At 38.1% G+C, this 25,189-nt stretch overlaps 1 protein-coding gene and 1 long non-coding RNA gene across 4 annotated transcripts in view; one reads left to right on the top strand and one right to left on the bottom strand.

The window, feature by feature from the left end:
- The window catches only part of LOC118801949 (ribonuclease inhibitor-like), a 54,522-nt gene extending 47,225 nt beyond the window's left edge, over positions 1 to 7,297 (bottom strand). For all 3 annotated transcript variants that reach the window (XM_036562354.1, XM_036562351.1, XM_036562356.1), the window contains exon 1: positions 7,223 to 7,297. The gene's annotated coding sequence lies outside the window, so the exon portion shown is untranslated. The remainder of the gene's footprint in view (positions 1 to 7,222) is intronic.
- Positions 7,298 to 12,796: 5,499 nt separating this feature from the next.
- On the top strand, positions 12,797 to 14,107 carry LOC118801950. The gene is made up of 3 exons (XR_005006599.1): positions 12,797 to 12,836; positions 13,561 to 13,736; positions 14,051 to 14,107. It is a non-coding gene; the product is annotated as an uncharacterized LOC118801950 (long non-coding RNA).
- The last annotated feature ends 11,082 nt before the right edge of the window (positions 14,108 to 25,189 follow it).

The raw sequence follows: 25,189 nt of genomic DNA, 5'->3' as shown, positions 1-25,189 counted from the left end.
TTCATATACTGCATAGGCATGTCATTGGTTATGTTTACATGCAACGATTTTTGCCAATCCGACTGAATACAATCCGATTACAGATTTAGACTGAGGTGTTTATATGCACTCTATTCAACAATCTGATGGAAAATCTTCGTTTACATGCTCACTACAAGTAATCCGATGCAAAATGACGCGCATGCGTGGAGTAGCGCTTAGAGTAAACGTTACCATGACAGCGAACATCACGTGAGGTCCAGACCAGTTTCTGCTCCGCCATGTTGAGCGGTGTAAACTTTCGCCGTGACGCGACGCACATGCGCAGAACATACTTGCACGTTCCGATCGGAATGTAATCGGATTCAGGCGTTTACATGGCTATTATTCTTCTATTTAACGGATTATTTAGAAGTTTACCCACCTCGTTTAATCGGATAGAAATTGTATTCCGAATGGCCTCAATCGGATTAGACTATTCCGATTGAGGTGTTTACATGGACGTGTTCTATTCCAATTGAGCTATTACTCGGATTATTAACGGATTATCAGGCTGCATGTAAACGTGGCTATTGTCAATAATAATGATTCTTCTTCTTTCCCCACCTTCGCACTCTACCTTTAATATATCCAGGGTGTCGTGTCCTTATCTCTAAATAAATTCCCATCAACATACGGCTTATCCACAGATATGACTGCTCTGTTACCTTCTTTCATCATTTGCTTTCTTACAGTGAAGAGTTTCTTGCGCCTGTCGAGTATTTCGCGAGGGAATCGGTCGTTAATCCCACAGTTTCTTCCTTTGAGCTCCTTTCCTTTGCTCATCATTAGTTGTTCATGTTTATAGTGCTCCTCTTTGGCGACGAGGGGTCTTGGACGTTTGTTTTGGGAGTTTTAGTGTGGTGATTAAGAACTCCTGTACGGTTTTCTCGGGGTCTTCGGCTGGATTTTCAGGAATGCCAGACAGGACGACGAGCCTGTAGCTCTAGTACTGTCTCCTTCATTTGTGTGTTTTCTTTCATTACGGCTGATTGGTGGGATGTGAGGTTGTTAATGGAAAGCTGTGGGGTTTTGTTTTCTTTAGACAGCTCAGTGATTTGTTGCTGGCTGAACTCCAGGCTGTCACAAAGCGCTTGGAATTCTTTGTGGAGAACTTCAATGAGTGAAATTCTCACATCGAGACTGCTCAGTTTATTGTCAATGGACTGTGAGATGTCACTGACCTCTATGTGTAGCGCAGCTTTTGTTTGAAGCTCTAGATCTTCCCGTGAGCTGGGTGGACGTGGTCTTTTGCAGGTAGGAGTTGAGTTCATCTTAGTTTTGTTTTCCCCATCTTCTTTGTTCTGATTCATGATTATCAGTTGATGGTAGGACTGATCGATGAATTCCTCTATTGCTTCCAGGTCGTTAGGATGAGAAGTAGGATTTTTATGCGATAAGAGGAAAATATTTCAGTAAGGAGTATTTGCAAACTATGAGCTGTATCTGTCGGCCGCCATCTTATTGCTCGCACACTGTCTCGCGGGAGTATGAGTTAGCGTGCCATCCCCTCTCTGGTGGGGATGGCACACACAAGAAATATATTTTTGGGTAGGCCTGTGAAAAAAGTGGGTAGGCCAACTTGGTAAATCCCATTTCCAAATGCGCAATCCTGCAATGTCACAACATCAGCCAACAGCCTATTCCAGCCATGCAGTCGTCACCCTACCTAATCAAACACTTCTGCTCTATGATAATACAAAACAATAGCAATCAACCAGATTACTGGATTCATATAAACACAACCAACACTGCAGCACCCTTCACTATAAAGCATGCGTTCACTCATCACAGCCATGTTTGTCCAATGAAGATGACATTACTGAGATAAAATCAGACAAAACAACACAGTAAACTTTAAAACTTAAACTTTTTTACTGTAGGCTAAAGCGTACTGCCACAGCAGGAATGAAAAATACGTATGATCCATTCATGTCTTACCTTAATGCACTGAAGTAACGTTAGATGTTTGCCTTGACATTTTCACAAAGCCCATGTTAGCCTTTGTAATAATAAAGCATTGTGAGTGTCAAATTCACAGAAAACTAATGGATTTTTTTTCAGCTTTGGACAAGTAGAAACTGTTAGATTTTTCAGAACAGAATTTCACTTTTAAACATCGTCAGTTCCATCTTTGTACCTACATTATGCATGAGGTGTTAATTCTGCATAATTAAATAAAAAAACATCATTCAGAATGCTTTGATATGAAATACTTAATTATAAAGAAACTTCCTGATGCAGATGTCTTTACAGTGGTGGTGATAGACAAATATACATTTTATTTACTATCCAGAACCACCAGTGAACCTACACGTGTGTTCTGAGTTTTATACGGAATTTTGATGATGGTAAAATAGTGATAAATCTGAAAAACATATATTTTTTCTAGAACTCAAAGCATGTACTCCTCCACCATGAATGGATTTTTTTTACCTTAATCAAACAAGTTATGTCAAAACTGTTACAAAAAAGTCTCAGATGTCATGTAGTGTATTCTTAGTCATTTAATTTAATAATGTTTGTGAGGTAGCTTAGAGGCATTAAATATGTGTGATGACTTTTTGCTGTCTCATCTTGCATTATTTCATAATTTAAAAAATATAAATACAGAAATATCAATAAATAAGCAAACACAGTGCATGATTTTCAAAGCATCATTCAATAAATGTCAAAATATCTATGTAGCAATTGTTAAATATTAAACAGTAATGCTAAATAGAAGAAAGGAGCTGTTTTGTGTTAGCATTGCTACCATGCTAACATCTCACTACAGAACATGCTGAATTCTTGCTAAGAAAAGCACTGACAAGTTTAGATAATGATCATTCAAATCTGAGGAAGTGAAGTTGGGCAACAATTGAAGGGACAGAAAGCCGAAGTTAAGGCTGTTCTGTGGGGTTTGGATCTGTAGCCTGATTGGCTAGTTTAACATTAGATTAGCAAGAAAGATACAAACACAAACAGCACCAACAGTCACAGTACAGGCTTGATTCTGAAAACTGGTGCCCTGTTGATGCAAATTTAAAATTATTTGATGCAAATAAAAACTAATACTAATGTTTGAGAGAGAAAAGTTTGAGTAACTGGTGCTGGAATGACAGAAAACCAGAATCAAACCTGTTCTGTGGTGTGTGTGTGTTATTTAGCTGCCCAGATGTCACACTACAGCACAGGCTTGGTTCCAGCTAACTGATGCTAAAATGACAGCTGTTGAAATCGAGCTGAAATCGAGCATGTGTAGCTCTTTAGTGTGGCTCATCTACTATCATGCTTAGTTTTTCTTAGCTTGCTTGTTTTATCCTGGCTTTGACTTTTCCCCTCTTTCTGTCAGCACCACCTACTGATGAGCTGCTACACCACCAATCAGTGAGCCCTCTAAAATATAAATGGATGGAATGTGTTTATTTAGCCATTCAGACTTGGAATGGAAATTTGACATCATAATTTTGAAATACCATCATCATTTTGGAATAGTATCATAATTAAAAAAAAACTACTGTTTAAATTTTGATTTGCTGGACCACAGGACACTTTTCCACTTCACGTCAGTCCATTTTAAATGTGCTCAGGCCCAGAGAAGTTGGCAGCGCTTCTGGATCATGTTTGTATGTGGTTTCTTCTTTGTGTTTTAGAGTTTTAAGTTTTGCATTTGTCGATGCAGTGATTTCCACTACAGAATCATGTCTGTTTTTAATGCAGTGCCATCTGAGGACCCAAAGATCACGGCCAGCCAATACTGGTTTTTGGCCTTGTCCCTTGCATACAGAGATTTCTCCAGATTCTCTGAATCTTTTAATGTTATTATATACCATAAATTATGAAATCCCCAAGTTCTTTGCTGTTTTACACTGAGAAACATTATTCATTAATTAGCACTATTATTACGCACTATTTGATTGTGCAGTCTTTCACAGAGTGGTGAACCCCACCTCATCTTTACTTCTTTTTTATGCCCAATCATGTTACTGACCTGTTGACAAACAACCACCAGTTGTTTTTTTTAGCATTACACAACTGTACCAGCCTTTTGTTGCCCCCATCCCAACTTTTTTGGAATGTGTTATTGGCATCAAATTCAAAATGGGCATATTTTTTCAAAAAACAATAAAATTTCTCAGTTACATTTGATATCTTGTTTTGTACTATTTTGTACTATTTTCAATGAAATATGCGGTTTAAATGATCTGCACGTCATTGCTTTTTTTATTTACATTTTGCACAGCTTTTTTGGAAATGGGGTTGTACAATGGTATACAGTTTCACAGGGGAAAAATACATCACTCTCACTCAAAGAAGAAATAACTAACTAAATAAATAAGTAAGTAAATAAATGACTGAATAAATAAGTAAAGTAACACTGTTTTCAAATGTTATTAATATTTTTATGTACCTGACAGATCTACATAATCCTGTATATGAAAAACTGTGTATATGTAATACCTGTGTACGATATAGGTAAAAAAAACAAAAGGTTTTTGCTTTAAATTTTGTTATTTATTTGTGTTTACTTGTACTTTAGAGTAAGTGAATTTATATACATAAACATATTAATATTTACACAAAACAATCATATGAAATTTGACCTTCTTCAGTAGCAGAAGGTTCAAGTTACTTTGTTTCGTTTCAGTGCGTCACCTGATCACATGCTGAAAATCGCCATCTAGTGGTAAATAAGTGGAACATCCCAAAATGCTCCATATACACTGTGTCTGCAGCCTGTACTTTAGTCTCTCTCTCTCTCTCTCCACATGTTTACAGTGCTCCTCTACACAAATTCACATAAAAGGATTTACGTGCTTTAACCCTCTGCTTGAGTCTCGTGACTGGTTTCCACATCAGCTCGTCTCACATTTCCCTTTAGTTTAATCCACCACTGAGCTGAATTAAAGAATCCATACATACAGACACTCAAAATCTCCTGAGTCAAACAAGCTTATTGTACATTACTGTATTTCATATTTAATGAACTCACTGTGTGAAATCCAGAGCGGTGAAACCTGTAAACAGCTCCTCTTCACTGAGGGCGTCAGCTTAAAGTTACCTTCAGTTCTGTTTCTATTCAGCACCTGATCACTTGATCAATATCGCCATCTAGTGGTTAGGTGGAAAAACATCCTTCCCCCCCAGATCTCAGTTTAAACAGGCTACTTGCTGTCTCCAATACGGCTTGTTGACAGGATTTTTTTCTCTCTTATGAGAATTATTTATTCTCTCTTAATATTGTGTTTGATTTAGTTGGTTATTCACTGAAATATTTATTCTGCTTTTAGATCTGTGCTTATTTTGAGCTTTATGCTCTTGTGAAGCTACTGTAGCGACAGATGAGAGAGATGAAATCACACCGCACTGTAATTAGGAAAACTGCACCCGTATATGGCACACCTTTGCCACGTTTATTTCTATTACTATTAATATAATTATTAAAACATTTGAACACACTGCTACAACCCTTAAGTAATTAGCCTATCAATTATCCAGTATATACAACAGTGATAAGCATTCCCTCTATATTCATTTAATATAACAGTACTTTTGGCGGCACCTTTGGTGTCTCCTTCTGGAACTGCTCTTGAGAATGTTTTCTGTTTACTGCCCCCCAACAGTGAAATGAAATATCCGCCCACCCTAAAACCTCATTCACTGTAATGAACTTCACTTCCACAACCAGATATTTCAGCCATAATCTCAAAATACAGCGCTCAGGAGAAAACAAGGTGGATATGACGTTATAAAGTGTCTGATAGAGCTAATAAACACACATCTCTAAAGCACTGCAGGTCTGTCCCTCTGCTGGACAAACAGCGCTACTGCACATCACCACGCCTTTTACAGTATTAGTGCTTTATCAGCTCAGTGTTCCTCATAAACAGTAATGCGTTTTGAATTCAGACAAAACACAGCTATCGGCGTTAAATACGACTATATCTGTATTCGCCGCTCAGTTTACAGCGTTTATGCATTCAGACCTTCACTTAAACGCACAGCTATCGGCGTTAAATACGACTATATCTGTATTCGCCGCTCAGTTTACAGCGTTTATACATTCAGACCTTCACTCAAACGCACAGCTATCAGCGTTAAATACGCCTATATCTGTATTCGCCGCTCAGTTTACAGCGTTTATGCATTCAGACCTTCACTCAAACAGACTCTCGGCCCTCTCACCAGATGTTTGTTACAGCTGAAAGACCAGTTTAGTGTCTGTGAAACACATAAAAACGTGTTCTTGTTTTAAACTACATGCAGAAATTCCTCATTTCTGTTAGTTAACTTGCAGAGTGAATCCAAAGCGCTGGTATCTGAACTCTTCTCTCCGTTTGTAACGGCGTCAGATTAAAGTTGCTTCCGGTTTCTCTCTCACTGCCTCACCCCCCTCCCCCCCTTTCACCATTCTCTGTTCCTCTTCCTTTCTGAGATCAACAGCGACACAGTAGCGAGATCACTTTGCCACCTTTATTACTATTAAAATAATTATTTAAATCATTTGAACACACTGCTACAACCCTTAAGTAATTTGCCAATTATCCAGTATATACAGCAGTAATAAGCATTCCCTCTATATTCATTTAATATAACAGTACCTTTGTATTAAACACCTTTGGTGTCTCCTTCTGGAACTGCTCTTGAGAATGTTTTCTGTTTACTGCCCCCCAACAGTGAAATGAAATATCCACCCACCCTAAAACCTCATTCACTGTAATGAATTTCACTTCCACAACCAGGTATTTCAGCCATAATCTCAAAATACAGCGCTCAGGAGAAAACAAGGTGGATATGACTGGTAGAGCTAATAAACACGCCCCTCTAAAGCGCTGCAGGTCTGTCCCTCTGCTGGTCAAACCGCGCTACTGCACATCACCACGCCTTTTACAGTATTAGTGCTTTATCAGCTCAATGTTCCTCATAAACAGTAATGCGCTCTGAATTCAGACAAAACACAGCTATCAGTGTTAAATACGACTATATCTGTATTCACCGCTCAGTTTACAGTGGTTTTAGACCTTCACCCAAACACACTCGGCCCTCTGGTCGGAAGTTCGTCTCGTGTGTCAGTGATCGGTCACTGAGTATCTGCTGTAGAGTAAATTTAATTCTCCACTGAGTTGAGCTGAAAGACCAGTTTAGTGTCTGTGAAACACATAAATCGTGCTCTCGTTTTAAACTACCTGCAGAAATTCCTCATTTGTGTTAGTTAACTTACCGAGTGAATCCAAAGCGCTGATGTCTGAACTCTTCCCTCTGTTTGTAATGGCGTCAGATTAAAGTTGCTTTCGGTTTCTCTCTCACTGCCTCACCCCTCCCCCCTTCACCAGTCTCTGCTTCACTTCCTTTCCGAGAAGATCAACAGCGATACAGTAGCGAGTTGGGATCACTGTCCATCACTAAAGACATGCGATTACCACATGAAATGAAAGTAACATTACATTAGAAGCAGTTTGTTTGTTTACTATAGTGAAAAGCCCATAACAGTAAAGTATCAACATTTTTAAATAACAGTCATTTAAGTTCATCTAAAAGGGGCTCCCACCTTCTTGCCAGACCCCCAGAATGTTATACCATCTGGTCAGTGCCTCCAGGCTGGTGATGAAACATCTACATGCTTAAGTTTAATTTATACATTATCTAAATGTATGGATAAAACATAAATTATATAAAGTATGAATTATATAAATGATGCTGTAGCAGACCTAATATTAATGGGAAACACATTACTTTTGTGTGATGTTTATTTTAAGTATGTACACAACTTTCACTGTATAAAATAACTATAAATATCTCACCCCCCACTTTAAACGCCTTTGATCTAAGACAATGAATTGACATTCTTATCCAGTGCGAGTCTTGATGAGGACAAACTGTGATTGTGTTTTCCAGTAGAGAGTCTGCAGATGTTGAGGCTGCCAGACTAAAGCAAGCAGCCAGGATTTAGAGAGGAGGGTCAGACAGTTCAAATGCCATCAACCCTGAAAGTTCTTTGTTAGACCAAACAGGCACTGAACTAACAGCTGGTGCTGTAAATACACAGTATGTTTCCACTAAACAAGGCCAAATACAGAGAAGCCTTGTCCAGCTTTCAGTAATTAGCCAGTGAGCGATCAGTTGTGTTGTGAAATGAATTTTATTCAGTTCAAGTCTAACTCAGCTTTCCCACAGTTCTTTAGGCAAAGTTTTCCAGGAGAAAATTGTATAAACTAAGTTCATTTAAATCTGTTGCACTATAACTGCAGATTCTTGGTTCAGAGAGTGAGGAGAACTTGGAAAAGTGTGAAAACCTACTGATGCTAGCTGGATGTCTGAGAAACATCACACTTGACAACAAAAAGGAAGTTGTACAAGATGTCATGGTAACACTTTATTTGGATGGTCCACTGTAGATGCTCAAGATTTAACTACTTATCTACTAAATGTAACTGATCTTGAAGTTGTGTGTGAAGTGTTCTATGAGTTAAATACGACTATATCTGTATTCACCGCTCAGTTTGCAGCGTTTACACATTTAGACCTTCACTCAAACGCACAGCTATCGGCGTTAAATACGACTATATCTGTATTCACCGCTCAGTTTACAGCGTTTATTTAGACCTGGACTCAAACGCACAGCTATCAGCATTAAATACGACTGTATCTGTATTCGCCGCTCAGTTTACAGCGTTTACACATTTAGACCTTCACTCAAACGCACAGCTATCGGCGTTAAATACGACTATATCTGTATTCACCGCTCAGTTTACAGCGTTTATTTAGACCTGGACTCAAACGCACAGCTATCAGCATTAAATACGACTGTATCTGTATTCGCCGCTCAGTTTACAGCATTTACACATTTAGACTTTCACTCAAACGCACAGCGATCAGCGTTAAATACGACTATATCTGTATTCGTATTTTTTTTTGTAAGTTTCAAAACTCTGATGAATTTCCACAAGAGTATGTTCTATTTTTCCAGAATTCGGGTTCCTTATCATACAAATGTTGTTAACTGCTTGTTGTTTTCGTAATTTGTATGATAAAATTTTCATAGCTTTTCCAACTACTTCACAGTGCCGCTGCTTTAAGAACAACAGTTTTTTTTGTATTTCTTATATATATATATATATATATATATATATATATATATATATATATATATATATATATATATATTGTATCTATCTCATTCCTTATTTTTTTTATTTTATCTTTCACCTTATTATCTTTATTGTCAATATAGTCATTCTAGTTATGTAGTTACTTGTCTAAACATTTTTATTCTTGTCGAGATACTTTTTAAATTAGTTGCCAAAAAACCAAAATGTGTGAAGCCAAGCACACGCTGTGTGGTTTTATCCTGTTTTTAAGCCTGATTTGGTCATTGCTGACTAAATTTTAGGATCAGGCCAAAATTCTGCTTCATTGGCCATTGTTTGACATGCAAAGTGAAGAGGGCAGCGATGCTCAACTAACTACCCAAACAAGCTCCTAAGCAGTCACATGATTGCATTTATTTCTGACATTTCAGAAATCACAGTCAATGCAAGACAAAGAGACTGTGCAAATACAGGGGTATAAATGCTGAGAGGAAACACCATTGGGCTAAAGAGAGGGCAGGGCTACAGACTACACACAGTTGAGACAGATGACAAGGAGGCAGGACAGAGAAAGAAACAGAGACCAAAACAACAACAACAGCACATGGCAAGTCACACGAGGGAAGGTATACAAAGGCAGACACAGACAGAGACAAAGAAAGACGAAGAAAACAAAGAAAGACAAGAGCAGTGCAAGACAGGATGTTACAACCACATTCACGCAAATACTGCCCTACACAGGTGGACATACATAGGCTAACAGTATGCCGACTTTGCTCTGTTTGACTGAATGGTATTGTGATGTTTAAATGCTAATACAGGGATTTTTTTCTAAATAGGCTGTATTGTCCTACACATTTACATCGTCCACTCATTTTAGATTCAGTGCACAGTTTGGCACAGTTTAGTCAACATTTTTGCTCGGTATTCAGATGCACAGCATGTTGTTTTGGATGAAACAGCCTAACTGTAAATTTCCATAGTCAGAGCTGTTGATAGGGGTTACATTTCACATCACATTTCACTGCAGCATAAGCAGCGTTTCCCACACACAGGTTATACTTTTGTGTACTTTGGCCTGGTATTCGGACACCCTTTCAAGTACATTTCGACCATTTAAATTTTTTTAACACAGCTTGGGTAGTGGGAGAGCAAGAGAGAGAGTGAATGAATGCAGGAGCAAAGTGAGAGAGAGGGAAAAAGAAAGTGGGAGAGAGAAAGAGAGAGAGAGAGAGAGAGAGAGAGAGAGAGAGAGAGAACAAGATGGTGGGAGAGAGAGAGAATGAAGGAGACGATGGGAGAGTGAGAGAGAGTGAAGGAGATGATGGGAGAGTGAGAGAGAGTGAAGGAGACGATGGGAGAGTGAGAGAGAGTGAAGGAGACGATGGGAGAGTGAGAGAGTGATGGAAACAAAGAGTGAGAAGAGAAGCAAGAGAAACACTTGCATTAAATCAGCTGACTACTGCACAGAACTGTCCTGACTGAATTTGCTCGGTTTGAGAGAATGTTCAGTTGCAGCTGCACGACTGATTCATCTAATACATACTCAGCTGTCACTGTGTCTTAAGATGTCTTGACAGTATTTATTTTGAGACATTTTTTTATGCCAAGACGTCTCAAGAACGTCTTAAGACGTATGAGTGAAGACACTGTCTTTGTCTTGAGACATGAAAGTTAACGTCTTAAGACAAAGAAGTAATTATTTAGTGTGTCTTGAAGACGAGGCATGACTTAAGACATCACTTTGTCTTAAGACACAGAGATGTTGTGTCTTAAGACAGTTCAGTTGAGACCAAAGAGTGGTCCATTACAAAAGGTCCTGTGGTATGAGTGTGGTATTCCTGTGATACTGCCAAACTGAAAATTACTACTGAGGATTACCAGGATTACCACAGCACTGCCTAATGTACAATATAATGAGAATATAACTATATAAAAGAGAATATAAGTATGTCCTCAAGAAACAGTCTGCTGTAATCTTATGGTTTTTGTGTGATATTACTAAAAGAACATTCACTGAGGTTTTACTTGCTGTACTTTTGTGATTCTTTTTTTTGTATGTTTTGTTTTTGATTATTGCAGAAATGTGTTTACAGTGGCAAAATAGCAAAAGAAAAAATCAATTCTTAAACCATTTACCTTACCTTAAAATGTTTAAACTCATTTCCTTATATCATTGAAGTTCATGGTAGAATAACTTTTAATTTGTAACATTTACCAAAGGAGATAATCACAGTCAGTCACAGCCTTTTGCTCATTTGCAGAAAACATGCTATGATTAAAACAACATTGATCTATTTTCAAATGTACAACTGTAACCAGAGACAACAAGCTAGGAACCAAGATAAAACAACTTTGAGCTAATAGGAAGTAAATGTACTTAACAGCTAACCTGTGTATTTTAGAGATCACATACCACCAAAACTTAATGCAAAAAAAAAAGCCCTTGGTTCACTCTCTTCAACATCTACACTTCTGTTTATTTTCTTAAGCAGATCAGGGCTGCCCAAAGTTAGACTTTTAATTTGTATAACTTTCAAAATTATTATCTCCAGTATTTGGAAAACACGAACAATAATAAACAAATGTATTTGAGTAGTAATATATAAAGACCTGTATTGTTTCACCATGTAAAATTACATAATAAACAGATTTTTGTTTGAATGTCCAACTTCATACTTTGACTTTAATATATTAAGACATGGCCTCCAGTGATGCTGTACGATAATGCTGTACAGCTGTTTTATGTATTTCAAGGGTTTGCAGTTTTCTATTCTGTGTCTAGATTAAAACAAACAAACAAACAAAAACAAAACAGCACAGTTCGTTCAGTACAGAGAGGGGCGAACCGGGAGAAAAGCTCTATGGGAGGACAAACAAAAGACTGGCGGGAGTTTCAGAGCAATCAGAGCGCGCGACTCTGCCGCTTGGACGTTCGGTTTTGAAGCGCGAGCGCTCTCCGCCGTTCCTTCGTTTAAAGCCAAACGCGACCGTTACAGCCGTTTACAGTGAGCGAGTCTCTCAGGTCGCTAACGCGGGCAGTTTATCGAGTTTGTTTAGCGAGTGTTAAACCTCGATAAGACTCTCTTACACTCCTTACTGAGACAGCGCCGCCTGCCGGGGGACGCTTTCAGCTCCACAAATGAGGATTTTCAGATGCGTAGTTAGCTAAGCTAACTAGCTGACTGGACCGAGTGGAGTGACGACTGCAGAGTGCTTTTAAAAGGTGAGTAGTGACGGAATGCAGGGTCAGCGCACTGATCAACAGCGCAGCAGGGTCAGCGCACTGATCACAGCGCAGCAGGGTCAGCGCACTGATCAACAGCGCAGCAGGGTCAGCGCACTGATCAACAGCGCAGCAGGGTCAGCGCACTGATCAACAGCGCAGCAGGGTCAGCGCACTGATCACAGTGCAGCAGGGTCAGCACACTGAACAATACAGCAATGAAACTGAACACAGTCCGTCAGTCTGTGTAGTTCAGAGAGGGTAGTAATAATTTTAATTTGCTCAGTTACATTTACTCCAGTAACGTCTTGGTGGATTTGTCCTTTCAAGAGTATTTTTAAAATGTATTATCTGTGCTTTAGATGTTTTACTCGGCTACATTTATTAGTAATATATAATGACCACTTTGTTTTGTGTTTTTCATTGTTATGTCTTGCTGTTGTTGTTTTGCTGCATTTACCTCATGCGTCTGTTTTGTTTTAGATGTTTCTCATCAGAAATCATCTGAAGCTGAGCAACTGGTGAGACTCAAGTTTTAATTTTTTAAATGAAACTATAAGAATGTCAGACAGATGTTTAGATTTGGTGGGTATTTCAAACAAATATATTTCATGAAGTATTTATGGTAATACAGAAGAGCAGAATGTTTAGGTAAAGCTGGGTTACAGTATTCAAATATCTGCGCTTTGTTCATTCAATTTATTAATACGTTATTTGCCATTACAGCTGTGTTCAAAATATCGATATGGCAATATCACCAACACTGTGTCAATATTTATGAATTTACTTCTTCACAGTGCTTTAATGTGTAATACTGCAAGTCTCAGAGCGCTACAATTTATAGCATACAGCATGTGGTAAACATGATCTAATAGAGTTTAGCTCTTATTAATAATCATTTCATGTAATAGTTCTCTGTGAGAGAGATTAGAGGCATTGAACTCTTCAATCGTCTGGTTCTTGTCACTGCCACTGTGAACAACTCTGACTCTGTAAGTTTTTCCACAGTGGAACATTTTGTATCAAACTATTTTTTTTGCATCTTAATGATGAAATTGTGCTTAAAAATCATGTAATTCTCCTTTAACACAGCTTTTAACAGATACAGATATCAGTACTAAGCTCACACCTGCCTCAACTGCAAATGATCATTTCTGTCACGTGTTGACTGTGGCATGTTAGAGGATGAAAACAATAGAATTGTGAATTATCTAATCGACTTTGTTGTTTTCAATCCTTCCCAAGGAACATCCTCTCTTTGGGCCTCATCCAGTATGGTGGCAGTCCATATCATTCTCAACACTCAACTGTGCTCTTACACAAGTGGCCTCATCCTGATGCTTCTTTCATTACACTGAACATCATTGTCTGAACATCAGCTATGCGTGTGAGCTGGGTGCCACGCTGGAGTTCATGCATAGGTATTATTTAAAAGCCTTGTCACATTTCTTTGTGTACTAAATGCCTGAGTTGATTTTAGATGAGTAAAATTATGTATACTGTACATTATATTCTACTAATAAAGGGAATATATAATGTTTTCCCTTTTATTTACTGTGTTATGTAGCTTTTTGTGCATGTAAGATACAAAGCTGAAAGTATATGCCAGAGGGAGAAACTCTTTCCCACAGAAACCACTTTTCTCAGCTGCCTGAGGGCTGGAGTTCCCCAGCCCTTTTCCTTTGTTACAAGATGATGTAATCCCATAACACAATCCTTATTGCCCACCTACCAGCGAGCTTGGCACGCCCTCACACAACGCAACGCATCTACCGGAGCCCGTGTATTGGCGAACCGCTCTGGTGCTTGATCAGTCAGAGCCAAGTGAGCGAGCTGACTAATCTGAGCATACTGGGCTCATCAGGAAGGAGGGGCTTAAAGACACTGGATCTCTAACAGAGCGTTTCAGACAGAGGGTGAGTAAACAATTACAGTATGACAAAAATAATGTGTTTCTGGAACACTGAAGCATGTAAATGTATTATAGAAGACACCAAAAATAAATTTATGAACATTGGAAATTAGCATAACAGGTCCCCTTTAAATTCAGCCTGCTTGTGTATGCAGATCCAAAAGTAATTTCAAATTTATTGTCTTAAAATTGATTTTTTAACAGATGCATTTTCCTCATATCTCTGACAAAGAAGACCAACACTGAGAAAAAACAGAGGAAGAAGCGATGGGCTGTGAATCTGACAGCTCTCTCACTCATCACGGATTTAACTCTGAAAGGAGAGATCGGTAACATTAGCAGTGCGATATCAGTAATGTTAGTGTTCAGGCATTACGGCATGGAAATATGCACACTGAGTTATCTGTGTCCTGTTTCCTGTGACCACATATGTCCACAGCTTGACTCTATTCCAGCTACCAGCACATCTGAGTCTGGTATTAATTGTTTGACAGCTGATCATTATCTGGCTCAGGTATGTTATGAGTACTGCTGGGGTTCAGACCTCTGTATTACTCTGTTGGTCAGTTTTTCTTTTTAGTCCATATTATTTTGTCTTAAAATTGTTTCCTATCATTTATAATTGTTCATAGTACTATATTGTTAATAACCTCAGCATAACTTATATACGGAATAACAGCAGACCTTAAAATCAGATTCATTGGTTTGTGGAACTGTGTATTTATTGCAGTATATTTCAGATTTCTACACAAAGTCAGTTAACATGTTTTTCTCTTTCTGTAGAACATATCAAGTGTGATGACGCTGTTGTACTGTGCATATACACAGTTGTAAAAACAATAAACAATAACTGTAATTATATTTTTTGAAAGCTGTGTGGGTGCTTTTTCATGGGCTATGCTTTGGATTGCAGAGTAAATTATTTGAACGTAGAAGTATTCTGAATTTTTAACAGATTAACAAGGAAATACAAAACTGTAAAATAGTGATTTTCCATACCCCTTTAAATTACTTTACTGTAATTTATGCATATTTATTATTGTTCTTGTTCTCCTTATTATTATTATTATTTTAAAAGTTGATAAAATGATACCTTCATTAAAAAATGAAGCAACTGTAAAATAGTCTGTAAAAAAAATGTATTTAACACATTTTACCACATTTTTAAAACATTAAGGGTTAATTACTATAAAAAGGTATTTAAAAGCACTGAATTAAATTTTTAAATTTTGCTGCAACACTGTATTACAAAATAGTTGCATAAGAGTCTTCCCTCATAATACCACCATGTTGAAGGCATGGTATGAACTCACAAATAAACTTTCATCATATCACTGTTTCCATAAACTTTTCTAATGCAACAGAAACATTTAAAGGAGAATTCCACATTTTTCTAAACTTGGCATAATTCTGTCATTGCGATGTAAACAAAATCATTTAGTGGTTTCATATAAAATGGCTTATTGTAGAGAAAGCTACAGACTGGGAACCATGTGCCTATTATTATTATTATTATTATTACTTTTGTTGTTAAATTTGTTCTGAAATGTATAAATGTAGTATGTACTAATGTATGTAATGTTTGTATGTTTATACAATGATATGCAATATATTAAAATAAATGATACCATTATGCATCCTACATAGAACAAAAAAATGAAAAAAAAAATTACTATAATTTTAGCTATAAATAATGTTACATTTTAAAATTCCCTTAAAATATTTAAAAGTAAAAGATTTGCTTAAAAAATGTAGGTAAAATTTAAAAATACGTATTATACATCCTACATCTTGAGACGTCTTGAGATGTTATTATTGCCAAGACATCTTAAGATCCGTGTCTATAGACACGTCTTAAAGACATGTCTTCATGTCTTAAGACATGCCTCAAGATGTCCTAAGACGTCTTCATAATGTGTCTTTAGACATGTCTTAAGACATCTCAAGACATGGTGATGGCTGGGTATGTATGCGTGGTGTGGTTGTGAGTTTTCTCCATCAGTGAACTCATTTCTGAGCATTTTGTCAGATCTGTGCTTCATAGTAACAGTATTTTGTTAAAAGGTAACACAAAGGGAACATGTGATGTTGCATTTTCCAGCCCTGATTCTGTGTAATCTCAGTACGTTTATCTCATCTATTCCTGTGTAAGTACACTTGTCTATAGGTGGGCCTGCATGTAAAGTAGTAGAACAACCATGAGAGATTATAATGCAGTAATTTAGTCATTGTTTCAGTGCAGTTACCCAGACTGTTTTGCAGAGCTGACGTTATTACATGATGTGAGATGTATTAAGTGGGAAAAAAGATGGAAAGAAGCATGTTTTGCATTTTACAGCTCCGATACCATTTAGTTTCACTGTAATTACAGCCTGTGACATCATACTGCCCCTGACCACTTAAAGACATAACAGGTAAGAAACAAAGTAGAAACAAGAGAATTAGTATTTTACAGCACTAAAACCACATCATTTCAGCAAAACTACTGCTTTGTTTTGGGGCTAATAATAATATTATTGCCCTTTTAATTGATGGGCAATTAAAGTTTGTTACCATTATTTTTCCACTTTATTATCAACTAGTTTTCAAGTTACTGACTTTAAGTACAACTTGTTACCGTTATTTTACTATTTTATTACTGACCACCGCTACAATGACTCAACTTCTTATTTTCTAATGACTAACAAATGTGCATGTCATTTTTAGGTAAATACAACTTGTTACTGTTATTTACTCATTTTATTATTCATTTGTTACTGCTACAATTACTCATCTATTATTCCTTAACAACCAGAAAATAAGCATGTCATTTCTAGGTAAATACAACTTGTTACCTTTATTTTACCATCTTATTACAAATGTGTTATCATTATAAACACCAGCTTATTATTCCTTATGAACTGGAAAGTATGCAAGTAATATTTTGGTAAGTACAACTTGTTACCATGATTTTACCAATTTTACCGCTACAATTACTATTTTATTATTTCATAACAGCTATGAAATTGACATTTAATTTATGGATAAATACAACTTGTTACCATGATACTACCATAACATTACCATAACATTATTTTTTAGAAGGGGTATATAAAGTGTGGTTATTGGACACATTTAAAATAGAATTTGGATTATTAGTGTCTTCATTTTAGCATGGAACATTTTGCACACAGTTAATACTGAGAGGTCACTTCAGTATAAAATCATTATGTATTCTTTTGCTTGACTAAAAAAATATTTTGTGACAAAAACCTACAAATTGTCAGCTTAAATTTACTGTTCTAATTTGCATATTAAAATAGTCACAATAACAGAATAATTGCATTCCTTAAAAAGAGGCAATAGATTGTACTACAGTATAAATTACATACAAATCAAAAACACACTGGGAAGCCTATCATCAGCTAATTCTGGCTCTCTAGTTGCAGAAGGATTGTTGTTAATATATGAACTGTTTGTATAATAAGTAACTCATGTAACTCTTTTTCATCTTCAGTGACATACTGAAGATGAAAACAATAGTAACACATAATAGCCTCACTAGCATGTTAACAGCTATGATGTGCCACCAGTATGTTTAAAAAAAATAAAAATAAACTATTAAATCAAGCTTTCAATGACAGTATTGAATCGTGTTTCAGGTGCTACCAGTAAATACACAACTAGAAGCTTTAAAAGTAATAACATGTTTTTGACAATCTGTCTGCGCCATGGTTTTCTGCAGATCACCACAAACCAAAACTTATTTGAGGTTCTTTGTGGCACAAGAATCACCCATGTAAGATGAAGAGGGTCCCCAGTTTTCCACACTCCCTGGAACTGGCCCCACCTCTAAAAATCCTGGTGGTTCATGAATCATCTCTGCAACAACACAACAACTTTAGAACAGTATTTACTACAGCAGATATGATGGCTGATGTACAGATTTCAGAATAAAAGACATCGTCCCTCTGGTAAATCCAGGCTTTCCCCAGTTCCCAGTTTGTACAGTATATCTTGAAGTAGGCTGTTCACAAACCTTCTCTATAAACAGGCAAAATGATATTACATTTACTGTCCTCTGTTGCATATTGTTGTAATCATGATCGTACAGCAGAGTCAAGCATGTGGCATTCTTACTTTATAGAGGGGCTCAACATCACTTACTGTTTGAAAAGAAAGAACACTGTGTACTGCAGTCGTCCACAGTGTATACATACTGGATTACATACAAACTAAGTACAAGTGTCTTTAAAGTATTATGTAAAGTAGGGATGCATAAATACCATTTTTTTCCAACCGAGTACAAGTATGTGTATTTTTGTACTTGCTGATACCGATACTTACATAGAATGAAGCAATCAGGAGCATTATGTAATAGTGTAGTTATTAATGTAAAATAGTGCAATGAAACTGAAATCAACACAAAACCAACATTGAACAGTGAACGACCTAGAATGTATTTTAACATGAACTTTTTAGTTTAGATTTACCTACACAAACATTTATCACCCATGTCAACACAGAACTCATTTTTCAGTATTTTTACTGCTTTCTGTAACAAAGTCTGAAAAAGATGAACCACATTTCACCAAAAAAGACTTATAGACCTTACATTACAAAGGCTACAACAACAGCTTTAACAACTAGACTAGACAATCCAAACAAAGCCTACAGCGTTTCAGTGCTAACTGTTTCATCCCACCAGTTAATGGCTGGAGGAGATACATGATGATATTTTACACCATCACATTTGAAGCCAAATGGAGCTGAAGAGTGCCGATCTATACTATGTATAACATCATGTTTCAGAGAGCTACACTGATAAGACCATAAAGACTAGGCTGTAAAAGCCAATCTTTTTTTGGAACTGTAAGTGGCAGGTTCTTCTTCAGGAAAAGAAGCATCTCTGCATGTTTAGCTGTGAGCCTGTTTCTGCTTTCAGTGACAATGTGTGCCACTGAGCTAAAGAATCGCTCACTTCCCACACTACTGCATGGGGCTGACAGGTATCTTCTTGACATTTGGGACAAAGTTGGGAATCGCACTTTGTTAACCGCCCAGTACTGGAGCGCTTTCTCTGAACGAGAAATGGTCTTCTCTCCAAGGTATGTTTCCAATTGTATGGCAGCAGCCCGTGGAACATTGGAGAATGCTCATCAGCGATTCCATCAAACACACTGTCCAGACTGCTGCACTGGTACTTCCTTGGCCTTTTGACAGAGGATTCCTCATTCTCGTGTTGGCCTTTGTCTCTGCCAGATATTTTCTGCAGCTCCTGCATCACTTTCTCCTTGGCACTCTCAGCAGTGCTGGAGCTTGAGAAGAAACGGTCCTTATATCTGAAAGAGAACATAGGCTATGTTGCTGAACATGTACATCTTATAGGTGTCCAAATTAATAGCAAAATGTGATCCCATGATGTCAAACAGTGAAGAAACAATGGTGAAGAATACAGACACACATATAGGAATATATTTTACTTTTGATTTGTATCAAGGGGTCACGTTTTTAGCGAGCATGCTAAAAAAAGGATGACTACTTGAGAAGCAGTAGTTATGAGAGTTTGTTGAATGTTTTGGCGACATCATCACGCACGCAGAAGCACCGACCTTAGAGGGTTGAAGTGTAGTCGAGAGAATAAAATCTAAATGAATTATAGACCGACACAGTCTACAATAAAAGAGTATAAATTAATCAATTTGTTATTTGATATTTTAGAATAGAATAGAAAACGTTATCGTTCATCTCTGGAGCTGTCCATTTTTTATTTTAGCCTTTTCCCGCATTACACCCCCAATAAATTAGCAACATGAGGTGCACACACATTAGTTACCTTGGATCGAGAGGCGTTGCGGTGGAGAAGAGTTGGATTTGCTCCACGTCAGCAAATCGTTTCTGTACAGCTGTCAGTAAAGTGCGCTTCATTGTGTTGATCCCCGGCTCCTCATCGGTTTCTTTGGACAGCAGTCTCTGTAATACGGTGATAGCGGGAATCACATCAGAGGCTGATGCATCAGAGGAGCTCACCTGTCGAGTCAACTCTTCGAATGGCGCCAAAATTGTCACTGCCTTCTCTAGCAGGTTCCACTGATTAAGGCCGAGGCTGTCGGGGAGCTCATGTTCTGACCCAAATAGCCCGTTCTTGCTCAGTGAGGGACTGTAGCGTACAGAACGTGCTGTTCCACCGTGTTTTCACGTCTTGTTGGAGACATTTCACGGGCTGGTTGAGCTGCAACTGAATGTCTTCCAAGCGGGAATATGACAAAGTAGAATGTCTGAAATGCCCAACAACTTTCCGCCTGGCTGCCACAGCGTCAGCGACGCTCCGCTGTGCAAGCAGACCCTCCCCAGACAACAAATGTACACTGCGCCCGATTAGGGCCAAATGCAGCGCTGCATCCGGTCCGGATCCGTTCCAGAGTCAACAATATCTCCATATCCCACATAATTATTCACAAATCATTAATAATGAATGTTTTCAAAAAACGGTAAATTCAAAAAGGGAAACATAAAACCAAATACCTCAAAAAAAGGTTTACTGAATGTCATTATGTTTTCAACACAGCATTTTTTTGAAAAATGAATTCAAACAAGAAAAAACACAATGCCAGTACTGAGGTGTAGACTTATCAGCAAAAATCCTGCCAATAAAGAAGCGATAATTAGCTGCTTTGTTTTCAATTGTAATAAACTACATAAAAAACAGACTTTAACACTGATAGAGACTGATAAACTCTGCTCATGTCATCACAATAATACAGGTTAACTGGCAATTTCAACACAAAATACTACCATGCTGAGTTTTACAATGTCAAATTAAGAAGTGTGACCACTGAGAAGTGACAATCAGTGAAGCACAGTTCAACTAAAATGAATTGGAGTATAAAACAATACAATATAAAATACTACAATTTAAAATAATACCAGCAAATATTGTTAAGTGTTAACATAATTTCCAGCCTCTTAAAAATCATTACTGGTATCAGTCACAGTTTTCATATTGGTTGGGCTCTAATTCATGTTCTGGAATTCAAATCACTTAAAATTCTTACAGTTCATCACTGCTGCGGTCGACAGCTGAACGGTGAACTGAATGGTAACGATCTTTACAACCTTTTTTTCAAGCTCTCATTGAGGAAGCCCATTATTTACAGTTACCATCCAGTACCTGCTTCAGCCAACCCTACATTAAACTGAACCAAGTGTGCTGCTGATGAAATTGAACAAATCCATGCAAAATGGTGCTGCAGCAAGAAAGCAGGAACAAAACAACAATGTTCTTAACTGTTTTTGTCTATCCAACATATTAATAACTTTATTTAAAACAGGGCTGTCACTATCGATTATTTTAGTAATTGAATAATCTAGCGATTTCTCCTAGATTTAATCTAGATTTTTTTGATGTACACTGAAATTGTAATAGCCATTACAATTACAACACTGAAAATACATGATAAGAATGAGTCTGCTGCCAGAGGAGTACTGGCACTACTGTCCAATTAAGAGTCTGACCAATTCATTGGTTGGCCCAAATCAGCCAATATTTGCAGCCCACAGTTTTATTGGGGTCATGACCTTTCAAATGGTGGGTGAAACCTAAGAACTTAGAAGAAGAATGTTCACCCTATAGCAGACATGGAGGAAGTTGGATATAAAGAAGTGGTGAAAGAGGTTGGTTACCGAGGAAAACAACCGTTTTACATATCGGGCCTTGGCCTGAGCCCGGTAAGAGTTACCGAGCTGCCGCAGTAACGGCCCATAATGACGGTAAAACACGGTCTTTTATTGATTTATTTAATGCAAACCACAGCGTGAAACAGTATTCAGACACGTCAACATGACCGAGCTGCGGGAGTTAAACGCGCTCGGTGCTGCATGTATGTTTAAAAACACCGGCTGCGTTACTGTGACCGTTTTAGGACCACCTCAGACCATCACAGACCACCTCAGACCACCACGGCCACGGACGGTAAAGTCCGTGTGACATTCGCAGTTACGTTCTGTCTTATTGGATTAATTACACTTTCATGGCCAAATTAAAGACGACAAACACAACAACCCCACTTTGTACTGAACGGCGCTGCTCTTTTCTTGGTCTTTTTTCTATTCTTTTATTTTTGCCAAAAGGTTCAACTCACGCCATCACTGTGCTCGCCCGCGTCTGCTTCAGAGTCAGAGACCGTCTCAAAATTACAGGATTGTAGCTATTATTATTACCAGTAGTAGTAGCTTTAGTATCTCCGTAATTAGCTCTGCTGACGGTTCTGAACATATCAGCAGATGTACATACAGAGACAATAATAATAATGCTAATAATTTTAGCAGAAACACTTTCTTTTCGTAATTTTGAGAATTTTGAGACGGACCCTGAGTCTGAAGCGGCCGTGGGAGCAGCAGTGTGGGAGCTGAAGCTTCGTCTAATAAAGGTTAATCAGAGGGAACCTGGTTCTGTTTCTGAGGGGTATTTTACACACTTTTAACCAAATACGAGGACTGTGTTACTGGTTTATGTTATTTCAGCAGTTTCAAGAAAATAATAATTAAAAGTACCGTTAACCTCCCTTTCTTTAGGTAGAAATAGTAAAATCCGACACTGTAAAAAGCAGATAAAAATAAGACGATTAAACTAACGATACTGCTTACTCTGGCTAATACAGCTTAGCTGGCTAACGTTAGCTAACGTTAGCTGGCTAGCTCCACACACCACAATATAGAGCAATATAGGGTAAGTTAGGTTAGGTTCTAGATAATGGATATTAAAGCTGCTCTTAGAACATTTTCACATTTTCCAGTGAAGCTAACAGCTGCCTCTCACAGTACAGCCCAGCTAAGCTAAGCTAGCTGGTTACACAGCCGGGCGAGGGGGGTGATGTAAGGTTAAGAGTATGTCTTTATTAAACATTATTAAAGAGAAATCTCTGATGTTAATTTAGGTTGGAATTAGACATTTTGACTCACTAACTACCTCAGCTAACATAGGTTAGCTAGCACTGACGTCCTCCCCTCCAGCGACTGCACCACTCAGCTTATCTGCTTGTCAAACTGAATAACATATTAAAAGTTAAACGATAAAACCCGAGATACCTGATCGTAATTCTAATAAATGTGCAAATATTTAAAATACAAAACACACCTTACCTCAAAAGCAGCAGCGAGTTTAACAGTCAAAGTCAACTGACGACTGCAGAGGACTGAGGGGAAAAAGGGGAGGGGCTAATTTTAAATGAGGCGCAGTTTTTAAATGAGGCGCGTCTGTTTTAAAGGTCCGGCCCCAGTGCGCTCTGAGCCCGCTGACCGGCAGTGTGTCCAGTGCTGTTAACAGTTACTTGGCCCAAATGTGGCACAAGTCCGCAATGCTGATACGACTGCTAGGAGGACTTTGTGGTGGCCAAGGTAATCCGGCCCGAACATGCTTGCTGTCTGGGTCGTTTACTGCCAGCTGAAGTGTGTGCAGTTCATGAAAAGCTAGGCAGTCCAGCATCATCCATCGCCTTTATCATGTTTTTAGCATTGTCGCATTGAACTTTTAGGAATTTCCCAAGTCTTGAGCATTTCCTCAGATGTGCTTGCTGTGGCTTGGCCTGTGTGGGACCCACGGAACTGTTCTGCGTGCAGTACAGCTCGCTGGAGAATGAAACCATCGTCCATCCACTGTGCAGTTAGGCTAATGAGAGACACTGGACAGACGCTGCTGCTCCAGATGGCCGTAGTAAAGCTTAAGGCTGTAATGTCCTGCAACAAGCTCTTGATATGCTTTGCACCGTGTCGTGCGTCTTTGGTAAGACAGTTTCCGTTACATGATAATGGCTGGGGATTTCGTGCTTGGGCTCTAACACATCAAGAAGGCGCCGAAATCCCTGGTTGTCGATGACCGAAAATGGTTGATCATCAAGAACAGTATACTGGGTAGGAGCTTCTGTCATGTTCACAGGTCTAGGGTTGTGCGTAGACATTGGATCTCGTCTAGCTGGCGTTTGCTGCAGTGTTGGTTGATGGCGTGGTCTGTTAGCTGCGAACTGCTCGTGCTGAGTTTCGTGTTTCATTTTAAGATGGTTTATCAGGTGACTTGTGTTGTAGGAAGATGCAGAAGTACCTCCTCTTGATATTCATAGAGCACAGTTTGAGGTCTGCTTTGCTTGGGTTGCCATCACTGATTGTGAAATAATTCCAGATCGCCGACATTTTGAGTTGTCTTCTCATTAGTAACGTAGCTGACCTGCACTCGGCACAAGGTATCGGATGTTGGTATCGGAGCCTCGTTTGCGATGACGAGTACGAGTAAATGAACACGGTATGGGGCAAATACCCGATACCAGTATCGGTGTTCATGCATCTCTAATGTAAAGTAAATGAAACACACATTTAAAACACAATAAAGAGTTAAATTAACTTGTGTTCATTTTGTCATTTATGGTTAAAATTATGTTTCTGATGTAACAGAAAAAAAACTTCAGCAAAGGGAAGCAGAGACTCAATTTGCACATGTAGAGAACAACACAGTTTTTCTGTCAAAGTTACTGTAGCTGTTCCTGCTACCATCAATGCTTAAAGGGCCTCAAACGCAAGGCGTTTATTTGCAGAACAAGTTGAGCATTGAACAGAAATGTTGTCAATGTTAATGCATTTATCACTGATACCATTTATGCATGAAAAATGTAACACAAATTGATTTGCTTTGTTTACCTCAAATTTGATTAAAATCCATTTTACTTGTAAACAACCTTATCAGCCACGTTTTTAAAGTCCAGAAGCTTGGAGTCCACTAGACCCATCTGCAGTTCATGAGCTTAACCAAGGAAATTCACTCAAGCTTGAAGAATAGTGAAACAGCCTTAAAGCGTAACTGGTGAGGACTAGCAGTGGAGCCAAGATGTACTGCTAGAAATATCCATAAAAAAAACAAACAAACAAATAAATAAAAAAAAAACAGTATGATGAATAGCAGTCATGTAATTAAATAGTCTGTAATTAAAGTCTTAC

The sequence above is a fragment of the Colossoma macropomum genome, unplaced genomic scaffold (assembly GCF_904425465.1).
Source record: "Colossoma macropomum unplaced genomic scaffold, Colossoma_macropomum, whole genome shotgun sequence".
Lineage (NCBI taxonomy): Eukaryota > Metazoa > Chordata > Actinopteri > Characiformes > Serrasalmidae > Colossoma > Colossoma macropomum.
This window is presented reverse-complemented; position numbering and strand designations above follow the sequence as displayed.